The sequence below is a fragment of the Anguilla anguilla genome, chromosome 7 (assembly GCF_013347855.1).
Source record: "Anguilla anguilla isolate fAngAng1 chromosome 7, fAngAng1.pri, whole genome shotgun sequence".
Lineage (NCBI taxonomy): Eukaryota > Metazoa > Chordata > Actinopteri > Anguilliformes > Anguillidae > Anguilla > Anguilla anguilla.
This window is the reverse complement of record NC_049207.1, coordinates 28,675,322-28,691,873: the sequence shown is the minus strand read 5'-3', so window position 1 is coordinate 28,691,873 and position 16,552 is coordinate 28,675,322. Positions and strand designations below refer to the sequence as shown.

At 40.0% G+C, this 16,552-nt stretch overlaps 1 long non-coding RNA gene across 1 annotated transcript; it reads right to left on the bottom strand.

Moving 5' to 3' along the window:
* Nucleotides 1-7,787: 7,787 nt before the first annotated feature.
* LOC118231952 lies at nucleotides 7,788-9,351 on the bottom strand. The gene is made up of 2 exons (XR_004766181.1): nucleotides 9,172-9,351; nucleotides 7,788-8,637 (listed from the first exon to the last, which is right to left on the bottom strand). It is a non-coding gene; the product is annotated as an uncharacterized LOC118231952 (long non-coding RNA).
* Nucleotides 9,352-16,552: the final 7,201 nt, after the last annotated feature.

The following is a 16,552-nucleotide window of genomic DNA, read 5'->3' as shown; positions in this document are numbered from 1 at the left end:
TTGGTGATAAAACTATTTCCATCAGCCAACTAGCTGACGACACAACATTATTTTTAAAGAACAAAGACCAGATTAGAAAGTCTATTGAAGTAATCAATACCTTCTCCAAAGCTTCTGGTCTCTTTCTAAACATAGCAAAGTGTGAACTACTTCCCATTAAAACATGTGATGATGAAAGGTTACATAACATACCGGTAAAAAACACAGTTAAATATCTTGGAATAATTATAAAGAAAGACTCCAGAGCACTAGAAAATTTTAGTCCTTTGATCAAAACAATTGAACAGAAATTCAACCTCTGGCTTCAAAGGGACTTATCAATTTTTGGAAGATCTTTGATAACAAAGGTAGAGGGCCTGTCTAGAGTAATTTATAATGCCCAAGCAATGGATGTACCCAAAGATTGCTGTACTAAAATAGACAAACTCTTATATAATTTTATTTGGAAAAAGAAACCTCACCTAATTAAAAATAATGTATTAATGAATAAGCCATGCTTGGGTGGTATTAGTGCTTTAGATTTCTCCACTTTAAACGTAACCTTTAAGATAAACTGGATCAAAGCTTTTCTCAAGAATCCCTCCTCAATTTGGAATATTATACCCTCTGTTATTTTTAATTCTGTTGGTGGATTACCTTTTTTTGTTAATGTGCAATTTCAATATTTCCAAGATTCCATTAAAACTTTCAGCTTTTCATAAACAAATGCTCTTAAAATGGTCACAAATGTATAAGCATAACTTTTCTCCACATAAATATTTTATATGGAACAATGTTGACATACGATTTAAGAATAAGACTCTATTCAATAGGAGATGGTTTGACAGAAACATATTATTAGTTAGTCAGCTGTTCAACTCTGCAGGCCATCTACTCACGTATGAAGAATTCCTTAATTTATATAATTTTCCAGTCAGTCCAAAGGATTTTGCTATTGTGTTCGATGCAATTCCCACTGGTGCCAAAATACTATTGGCATCTGCACCCAAAGGAAAAGACAGTGTGATTCCTTCTTTAGATCCTGGTAACATTTATATTGATGCTGAATGTCCTTTAGTAAGTGTCAACGCTACTAACCAGTGCATAAGGAATATAATCCTCAGGGATAGTGTTACTACTTCCCCTGCAGTATTTTTCTGGAACAACATATTTAACAACAGCCAGTGGAAATGGTCATGGTTACTGTCAAGAAAATACTTATTAACTAACAAGGTTAAGGAAGTGTCATTCAAAATAATGCACCGATGCTACCCTGTTAAGACCTACCTCTCTAGATATAAGATTGATATTGAAGCTAGCTGTAGTTTTTGTAGAAACAAGGATGAAACTTTAATTCATCTTTTTTGGGAATGTGCATATAGCAGTATCTTCTGGACTGATATAAATAACTTAATACACAGGAAAATCACCAATTTCAATGTGAAAAAAGAGCATGTCTTTTTTGGAGTTACTAAAAATGACCTTAAGGATCTCTATTCTTTGTACATTATCAATCTAATGTTATTATTCGGTAAATATCATATACACACCAGCAAATTCTCTGCCCAAAGACCCAACTTCTTTGTATTCAGAGCCACTTTTAACCAATATATAGAAACTCTTAAATTTAGTAAACATTGTAAAGCCATTAAAACTCTAAAGATTTATGATCATTTCTTTTTATCTTCCTGACCATACTATGCTAAGCCCCCGAGTTACTGTACTTTTATTTATTTATTTATTTATTTATCTTATTTTATTTATTTTTATTTATTTAGTTATTTTCTTTTTGTGTGTACATTGCTTCACTTGTATCCTGTTGTCTGTATAATTGTATCATATTATATAAATGTAGTTGCAAATGCAATGTTCTGATCTTTGATCAATAAAAAAAAAACCAACAAAATTATCTGTATTCAAATAGAAGACAGGAAGTGGGCGTGGTTTACACCGGAAGTCACGTTAAATCAGGCAAAATGTTGTATTTTCTAACCTAATATTCATTGGGAATGCAATTGTTGTGCCTTCAAAGCAGGGGTTAAATTGGGATTTGGGAGGTGGGTGGACCCTGAGATCCGGTGGGAGGTGGGTGAAAAAAGGTACAAACCAATTAATGTCTCAGCTCAAAATAGTTGTATCTTTAATGTATTGTGCACATAATTGTAATTAAGGAAAACAATGTTTTAAAAAGAATGTATACTATTGATGCAAGCTTTTACATAATATATTTCAAGTTTGAGTGTCATTAATGCTGAGAATTTTTTTTACCCACAAAAATAATCGGTCATCCTCTTGTCCTCGCTTTCTTCCTCCTTTATCCATCTTTCTTAAACTGGTGAGGTGCAAAACTTTCCTTTAAACTAATCATTGATCTCAAATTGTTCTAATTAATTTTCAGTGATTAACAAGCATGCAAACATCTGAATAATCAACTGGAAAGGGACACCGCTTATTGGCATTGTTTTAGGGAGATTAAATGATAAATGCGATATAGAAAAATCCGTTTTAATCACTAAGCAGTGGCGGAATCTTCCGCCGATTTTCATTGAGTATCATCAATACAATGAATCCACAAAATAGGCTACTCAATACTATCATATATAGCCAGCTCTCCCCAAAAGGCAGTTTTAGCGAGTAGCCTAGGCATTATGGTCTACATTTATTTTAATTTGCAGTACGAAATTGTGCACATTTTTTAATCAACATTGTCTATATAAATGACCGTTCCTCCCAGAGACTGTAAAAAATAGGTTCCTCCTGAGTTTTTTTTTCTTCGGATTTTTGATTGGTTGACTGAGTAACTGGCTAGAGGGAACACATGGACCGGAGCCTACGATAAATGGACTGGATTGTCATAGTTATTTGTAAAACTGCCGGTCAAAATGATTTATTTATTTACCAAAGGTGGGTGGACGCCGTCCACCCGCGTCCACCCCCAATTTAACCCCTGCTTCAAAGCATAAAATTGATTTAATATTGGAATATAATTAATTATGAAATATATTTCCACATCCTCATACTGTATTTTTCATCTCTCTCTCTTTTTTATTTTTAAGTAAACTACGTTTTATGGACTGTCTGAACCCCACCACCACCACCAAACAGTTTATAAATCGAAAGATTCTGTTTTGCATTGGAAATAGAAACTATTTACAGTAAAGATATATAGAAACATAACCTTCAGTTGAAGGGAATAATCTTAAATTCCAATTATGCTGTGTTCGCATTTCTTGATGTGTGGTTACTGCAGTTCGCTAGGGAAACGTGAATTTCTATTTTACAGTAATTACATAGCCTAACAGTAATAGCCTACATGAATTTCTTTTGCCTGTTTTATTTTATTTTTTTCCCCTACTGAACTAAATTTGGATAGACTGCAAACAATCTGATGTCCTCATATTTTCCCTTGGTGGCATCTGTTACCATGAATGGATTTAGTGTTCATTATAGCCAAGATCTATGACTGATACATACAGCAGGTTACATCCTAAACGGATGAATATTGACTGAAATACAAGGTAAAACGTCGGTTTTTTCAATATTTCGACTGGGGTTTTTTTTATTTTTAATTGAGGTAATTAACACATACAGCTAAAAACTACAGGTTCTAAGCTTCATTTTGATGTATAGGTTGCGGGGGGTTGAAAGAAATCCAGCTGTCACACCAGGCTTGTGTCTCGCTAGCTCCTGGACCACCTCCTCGATGCGAGAGTTTCCCTGAGTGATAGCCGGGAACGGTCAGCTCTCAGCCCGCTGCCTGCTGTGCGCTGACTCGGTGGGGGCGACTACAGAATATAGAGATCACTTTTCAATAATGTGTAGTAAATGAAACGACTAGTTAGTGAAATCAAAGTCCTTTGTTACAAACAGAATGGGCATTTTTATCTAGTGGCCATCCACAATGATGTGAATCGATTTGAAGAAACATAATGGCTGACGCACAGAACTTATTTATTAAACGTTCTGCAGCGTAGTGGCTCAAAGTTTGTTGGTGTGTGTAACTGGTGCCACCTCTCCCTCTCTCTCTCTCTCTGCCCGTGTAACGTTATAGATAGAGGCTATGATAACTCGACATGGAGCTGACTTCTTTCTTTTTTTTTTTCTTTCTTTTTTCCGAATCGGACTAATAACGAGCAACTTCGGGTAGAAGAAATATCTGTTTCCATCGCATTATTCGTGCTTTCCCGAATACGGTATTTGGATTCGGATACATCCCTAGTGCTTAGTTAGCAAATTTGGTGAGGATTGACATAGTGTTCATAGTTATAATTGTTTTAGTAAAATTGACCACGCTTATAAAAATTTGTTTAACATGTCATGGACAAACGGTTTGCAGCATCAATTTAAAAAAGGTGATAGCTTTTTTCCGGGTTACTCCAGGCATGCAATGTGGATCAACTTTGTAGAAGAAAAAACAAAAAATGTGTTTTTGAAAAAATTCAAAAAGGTGGGAATTCTTTGCATACGCATATTAAATTGGGAATATACATACATTTTGTCCGGCACGATCCAAGGAAGCTGGGGGAAAATAATTTAGATTCTAGACCACATGGTTCAGGAGCTAATAGGTGTCACTGCGATAACCTGAGTAGTGGTGGGGAAAAGGAACATACCAACCATGTTTCATAGCTGTAAGACTTACAGTTTTTGCTGCCAATTGTGTTTTAGGGAATACCACTACTACTACTACTACTACTAATACTACTACTACTACTACTACTACTACGACTACTACTACTACTACTACTAATAATAATAATAGATATTGTTTCAATCTCTCATGTAATTGTGTGTTGGAATAGCCTGGTCAGCAGTATTTACAGGAAAAAGGTCTGGCTGCTCCTTCAATAGTATTTGTATTTGATAATGAACAAAAATCAGAGATGTCTCATTTAAGATCATCCATAAATAATATCTAGCTAATATGAATCTAATGAAATGTAAAGATATTTTTGCTTTTGTAATGCTGGCCCTGAAACTGATGTTCATCATTTTTGAGTGTCCTCTATCAAAAACCTTATGGCAACAGGTATGCAAATTTGTATGTGATATGATTCTCCCTAACTTGTTCTTGCATTGGACTTTCACAAGGAGATTCCATTAGGTCCTTGACGAATCTTAAAGCTGTCAAGACAATCTCATATTGTGAAAACTTTAATTTCCTCTATATGTTATTTTGTATTGTCATACCTATGTCCCCTGATTTTTTCCCCTTCAGTATCCATGTTTATTTTCAACAAAAAAGGAGGGAGATGAAATCAGATGTCTAGAATCGATCTCATAGTTATGAAATAAAGATTACGGCGGGATGATCAGTTAGAAAATTTTTTTTTTTTACTTTGTTCCTTTATATGCCAAACTCTACGCTAATCGATGTCATTGGGCAATGCATTACATTTATTTGGCAGACGCTTTTATCCAAAGCGACGTACAAAAAGTGCATTTCATGGTCATAGACAACTGCTAAACACAGGTTCAGTAAGGTACAATACTTATTTTGTACATCTATTTCTAGCCAAGAACACAGTTTAGTTCACACAGTGAACGCTATTCAGACCTAACCTCTGCAAAGCTAACTAGGCAGAAGAATAAGCTACAGTATTAGGACAAATACAAATGACCAAGAAGTGCTGGGATGGGGCAACATGTAACAAGTGGGGGGGGGGGGGGGGGGAGATTTAGAGTGAAATATACAGCGTGGTGGTGGTTAGTCTAGGTATAGTCTGAAGAGATGAGTCTTCAGGCCACGGCGGAAGATGGGTAATGAGGGGGAGGTTCGGAGAGGGACGGGGAGTTTGTTCCACCACTGGGGAGCTACGGTGGAGAAGCTCTGTGATCCCTTTGGGCGGGTGGGAGGGGTTACAAGGCGCGCTGCTACCGCAGAGCGGAGTGGTCGAGCAGGCACATAGAATCGAGTCATGTCCTGCAAGTAGATGGGGGCTGTCCTGTTGGCAGCAGTGTAGGCAAGGGTCAGGGCTTTGAACCGGATCCTGGCAGCGAGCGGTTGCCAGTGGAGTGATCGCAGCGGAGGAGTGACGTGGGAGAATTTGGGAAGGTTGTAGATGAGTCGGGCAGCGGCATTCTGAATCATCTGTAGTGGCTGTATGGCACAAGCTGGCAGGCTTGCAAGGAGAGAGTTGCAGTAATCAAGGCGAGAGGTCACCGTAGCCTGGACGAGCAGCTGGGTGGAGTGCGTCGTCAGGTATGGTCGAATCCTTCTGATGTTGTACAGAAGGAATCTGCAGGACCGTGATGTTGCCTTGATGTGCTCCTTGAGGTCCAGTTGGTCATCCAGGACCACCCCCAAGCTCTTGGCAGAGTGAGAGGCAATCACTGTGGTGCCATCAACCGTGATTGAGAGCTCACAAAGTAAGGAGGTCTTGCACGGGAAGAAGAGCAGCTCAGTTTTGTTGAGGCTGAGCTTCAGATGGTGGCTGGCCATCCAGGTGGAGATGTCAGCCAGGCAGGAAGAGATCTTATCATTGACCTGTGTAGCCGAGGGTTGGAAAGAAAAGAAGAGTTGTGTGTCATCTGCATAACAATGATAGGAGAAGCCATGTGAATTAATAACTGAACCAAGAGATCTGGTGTATAAGGAGAACAGCAGAGGACCCAGTACAGATCCCTGCGGCACTCCTGTAACAAGGGGATGAGAAGCAGAGGCAGACCCCTTCCAGGTGACCTGGTAGGACCTATCTGCAAGATAGGAAGCGAACCAAGACAGGGCAGTCCCGGCGATGCCCATCCCAGCCAAGGTGGAGAGGAGTATTTTATGGTTGACCGTGTCGAAAGTTGCAGACAGGTCAAGAAGGATCAGGACAGAGGAGAGGCGTGAGGCTCTTGCAGTGGCAAGTGCCTCCGTCACAGCTAGGAGCGCAGTCTCTGTTGAGTGCCCGGATCGGAAGCCAGACTGGTGAGGGTCTGGCAGGTTGTTCTGATGGAGAAAAGAGGTTAGTTGTTTAAGAACTGCTCGTTCAAGGGTTTTGGACAGAAAGGGTAGAAGCGATACGAGTCGATAATTCATTACACCGGAGGGGTCTGAGGTGGGTTTCTTGAGGAGTGGGGTAACACGAGCCATCTTAAAATCAGAGGGAACATGACCAGAGGAAAGAGAGGAATTAATAATGGAGGACAGATGGGGAAGGAACTCGCTGGAAATGGATTGGAGAACTGTAGATGGGATGGGGTCAAGTGTACAATGCCCCAACAATTTACAACTTGGAGGATTAAACAAATGCCATCTTGGACTTTGTTACTTCTGAATATATCTGCAAATCCAGAGCTGGCTGCTGGCACAAAGAGTCTATACAGTTTAGGGTCACAGTCAACTGTGGGTCAAAAAAATGAAAAAGTGACAAGCCAAGTTGGGCTGAAAAACCTGTTCTTGTCATCACTTTTCTCATGTAATTATGTTCTAATTCAAGAATGTTTCTGAAACACTTTTCTATTGTGATTTATGCTTCTGCAGCAATCAGTTCTTACAACCCCACCACCCCCCGTGGTCTGTGATTGCTATTGACACAGACCTCCCAATATACAATTCCTTCCACAGATTTGCATTATTGCACCACTTTGTGGCTGTCAGACCCCAGCTCATTGTATCCAGAAATGACTGAGGAGTTTGACAGAGTCATGTGGCAAAGGCCCAGCATAAACACTGCTGCCACAGATGAGGTCATCAAATTTCCAATGGAACTCACTGCACCTTCGTTTCAGCCCAGATAAATGAGCCTTCTGGTATGTAAGCTGTTAAAGGTGTTGTGACAGCTGAGTGCCACCGCCCGTTTAAGAGATGAGAGACGAGTTGATTTCTTTGGACGCGACTGCGTCTTTTTTATTTTACGGCCGCCACGCGGCTTTCTGTTCGCAATTTACAACAAGACACAATACACAATACACAATACACAATTCCCAGCTGACTGTCCGTCAGCTCTTCTTCCGTTTCTCCTTCCTCTCTCTGTCGACCCGCTTTTTAAGCGTCCAGGCTCACTGTCGAGGTAATCAGCACATTGTCCATCAATCAAACAATTAACCATCAGTGCTGATTAATAATCCCCAACAGCCGTGGCGCAGAGTTCCGAGAGCCGCCCCGCCCACTCTCTCTCTGCAGCCAACGCAAAACCACGCCCACCCTACCACAGGTGTATTATAAAGTGTGGCACTGGCACATGCTGAAGGTCATTTAACTGAAACATCTGGGCTTGAATTTTAAACTTTTGTGTGTTTCACATAATAAAAAAGAATGACCTCACGTGAAACTTTCATCATTTTATGGTGGCAAGCATATTGCTGGAAAATGTGTATTTTTGAGACATATTAAAAGTATGAAATTTCAAATCAAATAGGAGTCACACCACAGTAGACAAGTCATGTAAAACTGGTAGAAAGGAACTGTTCCAATATGACCTGCTCCACCACGCCCCCGGCGGACCGGATCTCTGGTTGTAGCCAACGCCGGGCCATGTGGGTTAGCCTTTGGGCGTAGGCGAAGGGACGGTCATCCGCCAACAGGTTCGCCGTCCGGAACCGGCGCCGGTAATCCTCCGGGCTGCAGCCCAGTCGGTCCAGGATCGCCCTTTTCACGGTCTTGTAATCCGCCCGGCAGCCCATTTAAGTCCATGCGCCGCCTGTTGGGCTTCCCCAGTTCCCCCAGGCTCACTGTCGAGGTAATCAGCACATTGTCCATCAATCAAACAATTAACCATCAGTGCTGATTAATAATCCCCAACAGCCGTGGCGCAGAGTTCCGAGAGCCGCCCCGCCCACTCTCTCTCTGCAGCCAACGCAAAACCACGCCCACCCTACCACAGGTGTATTATAAAGTGTGGCACTGGCACATGCTGAAGGTCATTTAACTGAAACATCTGGGCTTGAATTTTAAACTTTTGTGTGTTTCACATAATAAAAAAGAATGACCTCACGTGAAACTTTCATCATTTTATGGTGGCAAGCATATTGCTGGAAAATGTGTATTTTTGAGACATATTAAAAGTATGAAATTTCAAATCAAATAGGAGTCACACCACAGTAGACAAGTCATATAATTACCAGACCGGCCCACCACAATCAGTCGGACCCCCCCCCCCACCAGGACACCATCCTTGCGGTCCCCTTAAATATGCGTACCTACTGTACTATTCCCCCAAACCACTACAAAGCTGAGTAGTAAGTGCTGTGGACAAGTGTACTCACTCGCTCTTGACTGACTCCCTGGTGATCAGAGGTGGCCGTGGAGTACACAATCTCCATACTCAAGTAGAGGTACAAGTAATTATCAAAGAAAAAGCTCTGCTTTAAAGTACATCTAAAACTCATTTTTAGCTCTTACAAACTGATATTCATTGTATCAAGAGCTCTGTCAGAGCTAAAAGATACTTTTAGATGTAAAAAAAAAAAAAGGGAAAAAAGTTTGTTTACATTTGAAGGTCAATAAAAAAAGTTACTCAGTGTACCTTTAACATGATTATACATTTAGGTCCAGAATTGTTGAAATTCCCTGACAAAGATGTGCAAAAATCTGTACAATTTAAACAATACCATACTGGTAATGAGCAAATAGTTGTTTATTCAATTAATGCATGGAGCTGTTCCATCTTATTTCATTTGATACTAACTGTTCAGTTCATACATATTTCAAGTATCCAAATGTTGATGATGAATATTAGATCACCTTTTTGTTTTATATTAATGTTCAGAGAGGAGTAATAGTTAGATATTTGTATGTGATAGGGCAATTAAATCAATGGTGTGCTTGTTTGTTTGGGGAGTTTGACCTACAGTTCATGCGCCCACCATGTGAAGGTGCATGCTCAATGGACAACAGCACCAAACAATTTGAACTTACTGTAGGTGGAGAACTACCCCACAGATAGTAATAACAGTAATCCATACCATTTATATCCTAATAGTTAACACCATACCTGGCTGAAAATAAACTTAGGACAACTTTGTTGCCTGTTGTTGGATATTAAAACTTTTCTTTTCTTCCTTTAAACTAATATATAAGCAGGCATACATTTTAGCACAGTAGAGCTACAGTTGTTGTATATTATACAGCCTTTTCACGCATCTTTATCAAGGGAACCCTTAGCCTAATAATTTTAATATTATTATGATGATACGATATAGACCTAGGTCACTCACAGCAACGTGGGCTTAGCCAACGTGATACTGACAAAATAATGTTAGCTAGTTAACATTAGAATAGTCAGCAGAAGTGGCGACTGCATTAGGGAACTATGCTAGCTACAAAAACAATTCCAAATAGCTTATGCTGCGCTAGCTATTTGACATTGACATTGACTGACTGAGTGACCACCAGCAGTAGGTGATGGTCTCACTTTATGACAGCATTAAGATTGTTATCTTATCATCATCGACATTAATTGAATTAATCATCATCATCGTCATCATGGCATGGCACACACACTCTCCCTGCGAGTCCCTGTTAATCATGAAGCTACTCCATGCTTACCGCTTCAACTACACTCTCCTCCTGCTCCTGCTCACTCTGTCCCTCAACCCTGTCATGCTCACTCTGTCCCTCCTCGGCTTCCCTGTCACACACCTGCTCCTCTGCCTGCTCCTCTGCCTGGCAGTGGTCATGGCCAGCCCCCTGTCCTCCCTCAAGTTCCACCTGTTGCTGCACACGTGTACTGTATATGGTGAAGCTACTGCAGCCCCTGCAGCAAACGTCTGTTAATTTTGCACATTTGGCAGCATCCGCCTCTAGATTTTAAATTTTTTTGGCCCGCAACTTCTCCGCACCCCCCTTGCGCTTTTGTTTATCCATTTTGATGTCCTCATCCATCCACAGATTTTTGCCTCTGAGCCACGGCATCTGACACGAGAGGACAGAGGGGGAGGGGTGGGCCTAGTAAGAAATGTGATTGGGCCAGCCCAGTTTCAGTATAGAAAATGAACCAATGGGCCGCTGTCCCTGCTTTATGGGCCGGTCGTTGGGCGAAATTTTATTTATTTTATTAATTTTTTTAATTAAAAATGATAAATTAAATTATATCGGCCCCAAGGTGTGTCGGCCCACCGGGAAAATGCCCGGTATGCCAGATTACCAGTCCATAATGGCCACTGTTGTCAGGGCAGCCCATTTAACCCTTAAAAGCGTAATTAAACACTTGATCACTTAAAAAAAATAAATATATATGTGTATATTTTAGCTGTAAACGTGTTTCTATGCTTAGTTTATAATTAAATATTTCAATCCATGCCATTATTTCAACATTTTTGAAATATCATTTTAGAGAAAAACTGGTAGAAAGGCATCTTGATAATGCCCTCTAACATTTGCAATTTTCTTTCTGCATTCCACTCTGGCCCTTCCCCAGTCATTATGTGATAGTACCTCTGTAATATCTTTCTGTTTTGCAAATTCAATTTAAGCCATGTAAGACACCTTCGGGACAGTTCTACGCACGTCACTTCACTAAACACCTTTTTTGCCTTGTACTCACGTTTGCGATGGTCTTGATAGTTGATTTCGGAAGTTCCATGAAGCAGGTTATTGTTTGTTTGTATGTATGAGTGTGCATGCGGTGTGTAGTGCAATGGCCTTCAATAAACACTCAGACAAAAGGCTACGATGCATGCATCAAAATAAAGAAACATATCAAAGGCAAATAAAGTTGCTCCTCAAATCAAAAATTGCCTAAATCAAAAGTAAAACACAATCAAATAATTTAGGCTAGTATTTCTTTCAATATATTAAATTCAAAGGCAGTGTGTAGGTAGAGGAATGCGAAGCGTTGTATAGCGGTAGAAAACTGTATGTCGGCAGCGTCTTCTCGGTTCAAATGCACACCTGCTCTAATTATTGGCATCACAGCCCAACATCATTATTCAGGTAGCCACTAGGGGGCACCATTTACATATTTATAATAACTCACAAGCGATTTGGCTCCAACAACCTCTTTGGAGGTACTGCTATGTCATGTAAATATCAAGATATCCAGCGGGAAATGTGTTGCGAATTGTTGTCCCCAAATTCATCCATTTACTTTTTAATATGAGGGAACACTATGAAATATCTGATTGATTAGAGGCACTGCAGTCCTTGGTTCTGGCCCAATGTTTTCAAACTGGAACATGGGTAGCCGTCCGTTCTCATATTCCACCAACGTAGTCAACTAAAATAGGTTTCTGAAAACATTTGAGGTGAGAATTAGGCCATGTAATTTCTGAATCTTGATTTATATTTGATCCTTAGCACCTAGTTGGACAGTTTGATTGGAGGTCTGTGAGCCCAGCGCAGCTGTGCTGTACAAATTCATTTGTTCAGAGCAGGCGTTCTCAACCTTTTGTAGACCAACACCCACCTATTGAATGTTCAAGTCCCATACCCCCCCCCAACAAAAATAGAATTATCAGCCCCAAATGTAGGTTATTGTTTGTTTATGTCCGTGATATTATGTTTTTTTGTCTTGAAATCAAACAAGCCTACCTATGCTGTTTAATTTTCAGACAAGAACTATATTTTAGCTATGTGTCATAACCCTTGGCTGCAAATGACTTATGTCTTCCCTCGTCTTTTGTATTCAGTGCCTTACATTTGCTGGCTGTGGTCTCTTGTGCTTCTTGTTGCTTGTGCTTTTTGTTGCTCATTGTAATCGTGCTTATTATTATTATCTCCACCAGGCGAGAGCCTGGAGGGGATTATGCGTTTGGTCGCGTGTGTGCGTGTGTGTTTGTGTATCTGTCCGCAGCTAATCTCGCATACTACTGGGCCGATTAGCTTAATACTTGTTGTGCATGCTGACAGCAGGCCAAGGACCTGAATTCTTAAATATTTTGCAAATCGGTCAACAACAAGTATTTTATTTGAATTAATTTCCATCATTGTCCATTGAAATACATTGAGTGCTAACTCCTCACTCCTCCTAACCGGCCGGTAGGGGCCGCAAGTGATCAACAACTGCTTCTGTGTCATGGTTCTGTCTTTTTGTTTCTATTTTTCCTTTTTGGGCCACCAGTTGGCAGCACTTCTCAGTTTTTGTATTTCTGTTCATTCCCTCATTGGTTTCCCCTGTGTTAATTGTATTACTGTTTTCCATTATTGTCTCGTTATTTAATCATTGTTCCCACCTGTCTGGTTATTTAATCATCGTCCCCACCTGCCTCTTGTTATCCCTTCCCTCTTGTTTGATTATGTATTGAGTTCACCTGTGTCTTCACCTGTGTCTGTTTGTTTAAGTTCTTTGTCCCCTTGACTCGGGTGCTGGTTCCTTGTGTGTGTTTCTCACTGTGTTTCATGTGTGTTTCTGCCCTGCTTGTTTTCTGCCCTGCCTGTATTCTGCCTGCCTGTTTGTTCACTGTTTCTGTCCTTGTCATTTGTTTTCTTGTGTCAAGTTTTTTTCTGGTGTTTTAGTTTTTGGTTTTGCCCGTCGTGGCCTCTTTTGGTTCCCTGTTTTGTTTATTGTTAATAGTAAAGTCTTTGTTTAAACTTTCCTTTTGAGTTCCTGTGTTTTTTCCACTCCGCGTCTGGGTCCTACCATCCCGTACGTGACATTCTGTTTGGAATGAAAGAGAGCAGCAATGTAAAATGTCAATTTCAACGTTAAAATGCCAACAAAATAATCCGCAAATAAACGGGGTATGTTAATGTTTGAATCTGTGGCAATTATTTTGTTTGCATTTTCACGTTGAAACTGATCATTTACATCACTGGTCTTTTGGAATTGTTCCTGTCCAGATTGTTCCTGTCCATATTTGAAACGAAAGTACCAGACTAGTACCAGATGTCAACGTTAGCTCTGTCTAACACATCGTGGCTGATATGAATGAAATTAGCTAACATGTCACCGCCTTTACTGTTACTTCACTGAATCGGCGTTTTAGGGATTTTCAGTGGCACGTGGTAAAAACTTGTAATATTGTACTTGTCAGGTTTTATTGATTGTGTAGCCTATATTGTTGCATCAGCAAAGCTAACACGCCTGGTGGAGATTTGCACTCTACTGAGTGCACTCTTCTAGTTTTATTATAGTTTATTAAATAACTCTTCCTTGTTTATCCTGGTTCCTACCTTTTGTTTCTCTGTTCACCTCAGTAGCCTACATTTCGTAACAATTTGGCATGCTCTTTTTTATTTTGGGGCATATGCTGTGTTTTTCATGGATCAAACAAACCTAGGTGATTGTACAGGAAAAAATGTTTTGGCCACAATAGCGGCAGCCTATAACCCAGCAATTATTTTCCTCATAAATATGCATATGAATTTGCCTACCGCTACAGACAATAACACAGAAAAATGATACAGACAAAAGTGTTTCACAACGGAAAGAGCAACAGTAAGAGCAGGGCTGAAATATTAATGAGCCCTGTGCTTGGTGATTCCCCGCCAGTTTTTTCACCGCTGGTTGGAGAGAGGTGAACTTCAGCCATCATGCGCCTGAGGTGGTCAAATTCAGACGGCTGCGGTACTTGGACTGCATATAGACCACTTCACTGAATGTTTTGGCAATGTTCCAACACTCTTGTCATCACTGTTGCATGCATCACAAATACTATTACACTATTAGTTCAGTAGATAGAGAGACAGAGACAGTAAATCAATGATATAGTTCTATCCACTTCTGTTTTGCTCCAGAAAACAATGTCAGATAGGTCTATCAGCAAACATATGGCTTAGCTTATGCCTAGAAGTCCTCAATAATAATAGTATTTTCCAAGAAATTACGAAAAATCGTTGACAACGTTTTGTTAGGTGCAGCGTCTTTTACTGCTATCACAGAGTGAATGCCTGAGTGAATGCGATGAAAAGAAATTTTTCGGTTACACTGACCTATAAAATGCTATTCCAAAAGCAAAATTAGACATGATTACAACGATCAACAAAAGCACAAGGTCAGGTTACTTTATTTGTACCCGTAGGTAGATTTGGTTTGCAGTAGACGAGTCATCCATCAAGAGACCACAGCCAGCAAATGTAAGGCGCTGAATACGAAAGATTAGAGAAGACATAAGTCATTTGCCCTCTGGTGGCAGCCAAGGGTTATGACACATAGCTAAAATGTAGTTCTTGTCTGAAAATTAAACAGCATATGTAGGCTTGTTTGATTAAAAGAAAAAATAACTTAATATCACAAACATCAACAAATAATAACCTACATTTGGGGCTGATAATTAAATTTTTGTTTGGGGGGGGGGGTATGGGACTTGAACATTCAATGGGGTTGGTCTACAAAAGGTTGAGAACCCCTGGAGAGAAGACTTTATGCAAATGAGATGGACACATCTACTCCACGTACATGAAGTGTGTAGTAAGTGAAGACAGGCTGAAACAGTGAGTGCAATTACTCTTTAAGGTGTGATCACAAATGATTAGAATGTTCTTAACTGAACATTCTAATGCTGATGTAAAAATCACTACTGTTAATTGTAAAAATTAGCATTCGTGAATTAGCATGACTTAGAATTTTGAGAAAACATTCCAAAAAACCTACTCTTCAAAGAGTCAAAGACTAAATAATAATTAATGGGAGCAAGGTGTTTTTTGTTGTTATTTTTTTTGGTCAGCTGCATGCTTTCCACTGAGCTGTACTGTGATCTGAGTTATTTGTAAAGCTGTGGCATGGCAGTCCAGGGTCCACATTGAGTAAGCTCTGTGAAACTGAAGTGCATTATTCTTTGAACTCTTTCTCCATAGTTGCATTTTTTTTTTTTTTTTTTTTTTGCAACGTGCAGTCAGTCACTCTGCCTGTCTGTCTGTCTGTCAAAGAAGGACAAACAGACATGGGGAAATGAGAGAAGCTAAAATGATTGTGTGTATGTGTGTGTGTGTGTGTGGGGGGGGGGGGGGGGGGGGGGGGTGTAGATGTGAATTGCTGCAATAGAAGCATTCTACAACATTTTGTTATGTACACAAAACATACAATTAATAATTTGTAGAACGAGAGTTGAATATTAGAACTCGTAAATATGTAGTTTTACACTATGTAGATAAGGGTAGGATCATATCGAGTACTCTTTTCTTTTCAACTCTGCAATTCAGGGTATATTGACCAAGGTGACAGATATGCAGCTGGCCTGATTTCATGTTTTATGGCCTGACTTTAACCTTGGCCCTTTGAGATAAATTAGTAACTGCTGCAGTGAAGGATTATGCGTGATCATTATTATTGCACAAACTACACAGAGTGACTGCTAGTTAAAGCTATCAGTATCTACAATTCATGAAAAACTTATAGAGATGTAAAGTGCAATCTGAACACACATGCACACACACACGCACACACACACACACACTCAAACATATTATACACCAATTTTTAGGTCTAGCACTGTCCTTATAACCTCACTTGTAAGTCACACTAGAATTCAGTCTAACCATTTTTTTGTCGAAGGCTAACTGCACAGATGGTAATACTTTTGCGAATCTGGTATTGGGTAGTACTGTCACGCCCCCAAGTAGTTTGCTTTGCTTGGGCCCCTCGGTCATGTATCTTGTCTGTTCGATGCAAGTTCGATGTCTGTTTTGGTTTTAGTTACTGACAATTCACAGAATAGAATGACAGCCTATGTAATGATCCGTACCTTAGTAGAGGAGATTTTTCCAGTT